The sequence below is a fragment of the Bos indicus x Bos taurus genome, chromosome 14 (assembly GCF_003369695.1).
Source record: "Bos indicus x Bos taurus breed Angus x Brahman F1 hybrid chromosome 14, Bos_hybrid_MaternalHap_v2.0, whole genome shotgun sequence".
Lineage (NCBI taxonomy): Eukaryota > Metazoa > Chordata > Mammalia > Artiodactyla > Bovidae > Bos > Bos indicus x Bos taurus.
Window position 1 is genome coordinate 2,527,114 of NC_040089.1, and position 8,332 is coordinate 2,535,445.

Genomic DNA, 8,332 nt, shown 5'->3' on the forward strand with positions numbered 1-8,332 from the left:
CACCTCTGGGAGGCACCCACATCCCCAGGGCGGCTGCAAGGCTGGGTCACAGACTAGCAGGCCTAGCATGAAGTAGGTGCTCGGGAAGAAGGGTCAGGGACCCTCCTGGGCCAGGCCCGCGGCTGCCTGTCCTCGGCCCATGGATGCCCCTGGACCATCCACCCTGGCCCAGGGCTGGCTGGTGGCCACGCCTCCCGGCAGCGGGTCCTGCATCCCAGATCCGCCCGAAGCCCTGGTTCTCACGCTCGCTTCCTCGGGGTAGGGAGTGGGGGCAGGGCACAACACGCTCACCCAGGCCCTGAAACCCCAGCCCCCTCTCTGGGAGCCTGTGCCCACAAGGACCCGGGGCCAGAGCCTTTCACTGGGAGGGGGGGTGGGGGAGAGGGACAGGGGAGCACAAGGCGGGAGACAAGGAGGAGGGGGATGAGAGGAGGGCGGGAGGCCCAGGGGGGTGCTCCCTCGCCTCCTCAGGGCTGGCCAGACAGGGGCGTCTGACCCTGAGCCCACCAGGGTCCTTCTGAAAACAGGAGGACAGGCAGGAGCAAGGCAGCCAAGAACACAGGACACGAGGGGTCAGCGTCCGTCCCGAAGCCGGGCAGGCCTGGCAGTGTCCGTGGGAACAGGGCCCGGGCTCGGCCGGCCACACTCGGGCCAGTCAGTGGGCATCAGGGCCGCGGCAAAGGCTGGGGCAGCTGGGCATTTCCCGAGCGGCAGGAGCCCAGGCCCCGATCCTGCCCCAGCCATGTCCAGACCTACAGGCTCATCTGGGGCAGGGGGTGTCTCGTGGGGGCCCTGGGGAAGGCTGGAGGGGCGGCGAGGGGAGAGAGAAAGGGTCGGCAAGTCACAATCACCCCTATCGTCACCATCCACGCCCCCAGACCCCGCCGGCGCTCTCCCCGTCTCCTACCTCCCCTCGGCCCCAGCCCCTTCGCGGCTGCTTCCGCCCACAGCCTTCTCCCCGCCCCGCTTAGCCACCTCCTCCCTGACCCTCAGCTGGCACCAAGTGTCTCCCTCTGGGTTAGGGGCTCCTCCTCCAGCTCCCTGGACCCCCACCACCCCTAACCGCACTCAGCCCAGCCCACCCAGGGCAGAGGCCACAGTGGCATCGTGCGTGTGTGGAGACCATGATTTTGTGGGCTGTGGCCACACTGGACCTCAGGTTGGGGACAGGGGCGGCTGACGAGGTGGACAGACGGCTGGACACTATGATGAGCGGCTCAGTCTGCACTCCAGCACGCATGCCCCGCAGGCTCTGCCCAGCTCCGTCCTCCACGCTCCCTGCCCCCCACACCCCACTTGGGGACCCCCAGCCGCTGGCTGTCCTCACAGGCCTGGGGGCCCCTCGGGACGGCCCTTCCGGTGACTTCCTGCCAGGGAAGCTGGGGGGAGGGGTAAACAAGGCCTCCAGATGGCTTCCTGCGGGCTGCCCTCGAGCGTGGGAACGGGCCAGCCCCGGGGCAATGGAGGAGGGGAGGGCTGCGCCCTCAACAGAGCACCTTCTGCCCCCTCTCCCCGGACGCCCCCTCTGACACCTCCCGACACGCGCAACTCCATCTAGGGAGCGGGACAGGCCCCACCCGCGGGCCAGAAGCAGGGCTTCCTGCCCACCATGGCCTTTCCTTATCAAGCCTGCCCTCCTGCAGAGGCAGGGACCCCCACCCCATCTGAGAGGCAGGGGACACTGAGGCCAGGGAGGAGAGGGTCTCCCAGGGCGCAGTGAGTCAGTGGCTGGGCGGAGGCGGGTCAGCCCCCACCTCAGCACACACCTGGAGGCTCCTCATCTGTAAACAGGGGGACGACAGTCCAGCTCCAGGCCCCTCGACAAGGACGGCACAGCCCCGGCTCGGGAGGCACCGGCGACAGCACGTCTGGCCCCCACACCGGGGTCCTTGGTTCTGGGAGACAGGGCAGTGACAGCCACCGCCACCCAGCTGACCAGAGGATGATGGCTGCGCCTGGACTCGCGCCCCTCCAGCCCACAGCGGCCTCACGACGGCCACTGAGGAGATGCTCTTAACTCAGGCCCTGAGTCCCGGGGAGCCACCCTTGCCCAGCTCCCCTCCAGCCACTTTGATGACCACATCCTTCAAGCCCAGGTGGGATACCATTTCCTCTCAGAAGGCCTCCCTGATTTCCCATCCCCACACAACCTCAAAGTCTGGGGGACGCACGCTGCAGGAAGGTGACAGCTGTCCCCTGCAGGTCCTCCTGTTCACCCGTGGTCCCTTCCAGGGTCAGGACCACCTCTCTCTGCCCTCTCCCATCCCCCACAGGGCCAATACAGGCCTGGCAGCCCCTCGAGGGGCACATGAAGGCAGGAGTAGGGGGCCTGTAACCTGCACCCCCTACCCCACTACACAGCAGCCAAGCTGGTGGTGACAAGGCAAGAGGGATGCACCTGGGGAGAGGAGGCTATCACGGGGGTGCAGATTCACAAAAGGGTCCGTCCAGGCCCAGGACCCAGGCCTCCGGGTGCCACCAGGAGAGAGGCCCGCAGTCAGCGGCGAGGGAGATTTCAAGTGAATAACTGCACGTTACTCAGCAGCCTGTTCCTATGTAATCCAGCACAAGCCCAGCAGCCCGGTGCTCGGAGCGGTTATGAACCTCCTGGGCTGTCTGATTTTTCATGAGGAGCCCCATCATAAGGAGCACCACCAAGTCTGTGCTGAACACTAACACGGAGCATGGTTAGGGTGACGCTCCACCCCCGATGTGAGCTCCTGGGGCGGGCAGTACCGTCAAGGTAGGGCCCCAGGACCTTTCTGCCCACGCCCTGCACAGGGTCAGGCCCAAGAGCACAACTTGACAGGTGAATGGAGGCCCCCAGACGGCCCCTTCCGAGGCCACAGCCTTGGAGACTTAAAGGGCTGGTCTGTGGACGGTCACACGGGGCAGATGCACGGTTGCAAGTGGGTCGTTTGGCTCAGGTGGCTTCGGCTAAACCCCCATCCAGTCTGCGGTGGGATCCAGGGTCTACTCCGAGCTCCCCATTCTCTAGACAAGAAAACTGAGGCCCAGGAAAGGCAGGGGCTGGCCCAGGGTCACCCAGAAGCCCAGCAGAGCTGGGGCCATGGCTCTGGGCTCCCTAGGGCCGTGTGGAGGGGACAGCGAGGTCTTGGTGGGAAGTCCCGGGCACCCTCAGGCACCCCCTGAGCTCCTCGTGGCAATTCCCAGCAGATGCGCCGGTGGGCAGCCGGCCAGAGAGAAGTGAAGGCCAGGAGAAGGCCCAGCAGCTGACCCCGTGGGGAGATGAAAGCGGAGGGAATGTTTGGCTTGGCAGGGCCCGGTCTAAGCAAGGGAGGAGGAGGGCCGCCATGGCTTCAGCAGATGATACCCAGGGATGCCAGCGGGCGCAGCAGAAAGGCGCATGGCTGGGGGCAGGCGCAGGGCTGGCAGCAGGTAAACCCACTGCAGGAGGCCGCCGCGGAGCTCCGGGTGGGGTGGCGGGGAATCCTTCTGGCCCTCCCACGCCTCTTCCAGGAAGCCTGAGTCACAGGAGGGCCCCGGGGCCCAGAGAGCGGCCAGGAGCGCCAGTCCCACGGGAAGGGGACAGGGCAGGGCCGCCCGCCTCCTCCAGCTGGGCCAGCCCCGGCTTCGGGGTCTGTGTGGCGACTGAGGCCATGGGAACAGGCTCAGGCCGCTCCCAGGAGGGGCTGGGGGGATGGAGGAGCTGGTGACAGCGGGTCAGAGCCCGGCTTCCACAGGAGGGGAACTGAGACTCCAGAGGAGAAAAGTTGGCTCAGAGCCAGACAGTTAATGACCTGTTATCAACCAAGGGGGGCTCCGGTCAAGCAGGCCTGGGTGCCGGGGAGACCCACAGCCATGCGCATCGACCTCCTGGCTGAGCCCCGTTCCAGCACATCAGCTCCCCGCCTTGCACCAGAGACCATCCCACCACCCTGCTCTAGAACACTCCATGGCTCCCGCCGCCCCTTCCCTCAGAATCTGAGTCAGGAAATGGAGCCAGGGCACAAGGCAGCCCAACCTTCCAGCTACCCGCACCCGCCACGCTGCTTCCTGCCTGGGGGGCGGGGGGGGGGGGTGCACGCACAGAGCGCCAAGCATCTGGGGGCACCGCACCCATTGACAACCTCAGATCTGATCTTGGCCCCTCATTTGCGGGCACAGGATGGAAACCCAGGGCCGTGACATCCACCCCTGGATTCATCCAGGACTCAGCTCCAGGCAGGCACACAGTAAGTGCACAATAAAGGCGGTGGCCGGGAAGACCCAGGATAGAGAGCGGGTTCATGGCTCAGAGGCCCGAGAAGGGGAGACAGCGGGAGGAGCCACGCTGGGCTCAGGTCTGACCGCTGGTCGAGTTCCTCCTGCTGTGCCTCCCAGAGGCTGCAATGGCCGAGAACAGCAGAACCCCCGGCCAGTCATCCTGGAGGATCGCCACCTTCTAGAAATGACCGCTCTGGTCTCTGCAAGGCTCAAGCCGCCTCCCTGCCCGCCGAGGCCTCAGGCACTGCGGCTCGGTGCTCACATCCAGTGTACTCACCACCTGCCTTGTGAGGGCCAGCAGGGGACTCTCACTCCTAACAGAGGCCGGGGAGGGGCTGGACCCCAGGCCAGGCCGGACAGGGCCACTAGGCCATGGAGGCATCACTGTGACAAGTCCTGGGCCTGGCCGTGGCTTCCCCCCACCCCTGGCCTGGGCGGCCCTTCCAGATTCCCAACAGGAACCCTTTCCAGGCACCCAGGGGGACTGTGGCACCAGGCCAGAAGTGGCCTTGGACAGAGGGGCTCCCCTTCCTGCGCCACCACTGCCTGGAGCCCCTGTGACCTCAGGAAGTGAAAAGCCTCAGTGAACTTTGGCCTCTCGCTGCAGGGCGGGCAGACGACGACTCCCGTTGCTGGCGGACAGACCAGGATGGATGGAAGGGGCCTGGCACTAAGCGGGCACCGACACACCCGAGGCTCGGCTTCCTTACCTGGAAGGGAGCCACCAACCCTGCCCCCCGGAGTCCCGGAGACAAGAGACGCTCTGGCCCTGGGGACATGGACAGAGTCTTGTTCCAGAGAAACGGACCTGCCCTCATTCCCTCCAGCCTTTGGAGGGCCCCCGGGCCTGGTGTCCTGGCCAGGAAAACGGCAGGGTAGAGGGAAAACAGCAGGCCAAGCCCTGCACCCTCCAGCCAGCCCAGCAGCACACCCCACAAGCCACCCAAACACCCAGCCCTGAAGGTCGGGTGCGTGAGAGCAGGGCCACACGTGTCCTTTGGCCCTCGGTGCCCGCAGTGCGGCCCCTGGGCGTGTGCATTGTGGGTATACACAGCCCCATCGGCCACTTGGTATCACTCTCCCAAGTGAGAGAAGTGTATGGTGAGGCGGGGGACCTGAGGCGGGCTTGGGGGTCCACCATGCCCAAGACAGGACGGCCACGCCAGCTCCTCCTAAGGCTGCCCTCTGCCCCTCACCAGCCCCCAGCCCAGCTCCACTTCTTCCTGGCACTGTCGCCACCTGCAGGCGTGGGCAGTGCCACCTGATTGCCAGTTCCACGGGGCCAGGGCCAGGTCTGCCCTGATAACAGCTTATCAAGGCCCAGCACACAGTAGGTGCTCAAGCGTTGGTGACTCTGTGAGACGGGCACGCCACCTTGTGGCTCCACTGAGGACCACCACCAGACAGACCGGGGCACCATCACCCACCCCTCAGTCCAGCACCGCGCGGGGCACAGACTGCGTGGCAAGCACTGCGGGGCTGTTGGCGGAGGCCAGCTCCCCAAGGGGACAGTGGGGGGCATTCTCTCTTCTTGAATACCTGCAGTGAGGGAGGCCTGGGTGGCTGTGGAGAGACCCTCAAGCCCACCTCCGGCCCCCTTTACTCCACACAGCAGCCTGTCGGGCAGGGCCACCAGCACCCACTTCACAAGGGGGAAAACAAAGGTCCTGGTGAGGGGCTGGACATGACTCTACCTCTCTGGGCCTTTGTTTTCCTCATCTGAGAAGCGGGGTTAATAACCCCATGGACAGATCTGAGGAGGTCACTGAGGCAAGGCGCCCACACAGAGCTGCAGAGGTAGGGTCCCCGTCCAGGCAAGGCCACAGGCACCCTGTGTCCACTGACCCCCCTCTAGTCCACAGCCCTACACGGCTGCGACCAGGGACCAAGGACCCACTGGAGTCTACACACCACCAATGCTAAGCTCCCAGGCACTACTCACCACCACCTGCTGGGCTGACCACAGAGCCCACCAGCCAGCAGGGGAGGCTCACTGCCTGCCCGCTGGCCAGGGCCAGAGTGCCCAGCACACTGTGACCTCTGGCCTGGACCCCACTCACCACCCTCCACCCGGGGAAGGCCAGGCCCAGGGCGACAGCTGCTCTGCAGTCATGGAGCTGACATGCCACCCACCCCAGCTCCACCAGCCACCAGCTAGCTGCCCTGGAGAACACAGGAGCGTGTCCCCGAGCCGCTTGGCCAAGGCTGGGACCTGCTCTAAGCTGGGGTACTGATTGGACAAATGAACCGCTGCCGGGCTACCAGCGCCCACGCGATCTGAGAGCCGGGGCTTGCTCGGGTCCCTGGGACCTGGAGCTCAACCTGGGCGCCATACGCGGGGCCGGGAAGCCCGTGGTGTTTGTGGCGGGCAGGGGCGCTAGAGACCAAGTGCCCCCAAACTGTGCGGAGGAGCAAACTGAGCAGGGGGCTGGGGGACGGCACGTGATCCCCAGCGCTGCTTGGGGCACAGGGACTCCGGATGAGGGTCTCCCGCCCCCAGGATCGGGAGCAGGGACCAAGCCTCCCAGCCCGGCGTTCACCGCCGGCCACGCGGGGGAAGCGGCGGGCGGCGCCCCGAGCCGGCCCCCCACCCTACCCCGGGCTGAGAGCTGCACGTGGCAGGCGCCGGGCCCTCACTCGCGCCGCCTAGGCCGCGGGGCGCGGGGTCCCGGCCCCCCAGGAGGCCGCCCGCCCCCGGCCCGCGCGCCCAGCCGCGCGCCCGCACCGCGCGCGCCCCCGCCCGGGCAGGCGCGAGGAGACTGACCTGGCGGTCCGGGCGCCGGCTCCACGGGCGGAGGGCTCGGGGCGCGCGTGCGCGTGCACGAGGGCCCCGGCACGCGCAGGCGCGGCCCCGCTCCGGGCGCGCGAGGCCCGACCCGCTGGGTCACGTGGGCGGCACGGCCCAATGGGAGAGCTCCCACCAGGGGGGCCCCCGCGGGCGCGCGCGCACGGGCCCCGGAGCCCCGCCTGAGCGAGAAGGGGCGTGGCCGTGGGCTCTGAGCGCGGTCCAGTCTCCCTAGCAAGCCGGCTGCAGCAGGACGGCGGGGCGGTTAGTGGGAGGGGGGCGACTCGACCCCGAGGTGATGCCGAGGTCGAGAGATGGAGTCCGGCGTCCCAGGCTTTCAGGAAACCTCTGGAGTCCTGGACTTTCCCCTGTGTCATTTGGGGCTGAGCCCCACGCTCACAGGCCGGTTGCCCCGAAGACGGGGCACGAAAAAGCAGTCACCCCGCCCGAGGCTTGGGGTCAGACCGGGTCTCGAGGCCTCCAGGCTGCCTCTAATGCATGCAGCGGGCTGGGACCCCCAGGAGATCTTAAGGTGCCCCCTAGGGGACTGGTGGGAAGTCCCCTTCTGGATCAGCCCTTCCTAGAGAGCTCACGGCTCCACCAGTGGTGACAAACGGAGGGGACCCAGCACAGAGAGGGGAAGGAGACGTGGGCGTGGAACCGGCTGGAGGTCTCCTCGGGACCTCACACTCTCCCCACCGTGTCCCCGACACCAGTCCATGGACCCGCAGCCCAGCCAAATGCCCAGCCTCTCCTCGCAGACCCTGGTCCTGCCTCCATTCCCCAAGAGGATGCCCTCCTACCACCCACCCACCCGCAACAACACCTGGACCCCGGGACCCCCGAAAGACAAGAGTGAGCACCCATCTTTCTGTACAGAGTCCTGCAGGGCGGCTGCTGGGCCACCTGACCCGGCACAGCCTCAGCCTCCCTCCCCGCCCCCATCACTGCCACAGCCTGACATCTGTGTGCAGCTCCGCCCAGAGGGCAGGGTCCATCCACCGCAGGGCCCTTGCACTCGCTGTTCTTTCTGCCTGGGAAGTCTTGGCCCCAGACCATCCCTGGGGTGCTGTCTTTCGCATGTGGCCCCTCTCAGCTGTTGCCTCCTCTGAGAACTCAGTCTCTGCTGACCTCCCCGTCACTCAGCCCCACAGTGCCTCAAGCTCTGCCAGAAAGTCCCCCTGGGCAGCTGGTCCAGGCCTGCCATAAGAACCGCAGAGCTGGGGCTCCTGGTCCTTGGTGCCTTCGGGCAGGGAGCAGCGGGAAGACCGTGTTGTCGGGAGAGGCAACATCTGGCTGTATTCCAGCTGGGAAGTCCTG

At 66.9% G+C, this 8,332-nt stretch overlaps 1 protein-coding gene across 1 annotated transcript in view; it reads right to left on the reverse strand.

Moving 5' to 3' along the window:
• PTP4A3 (protein tyrosine phosphatase type IVA, member 3) overlaps positions 1-7,015 on the reverse strand; it is a 32,321-nt gene extending 25,306 nt beyond the window's left edge. The window contains exon 1 of the mRNA XM_027560718.1: positions 6,992-7,015. The gene's annotated coding sequence lies outside the window, so the exon portion shown is untranslated. The remainder of the gene's footprint in view (positions 1-6,991) is intronic.
• Between the last annotated feature and the right edge of the window lie 1,317 nt (positions 7,016-8,332).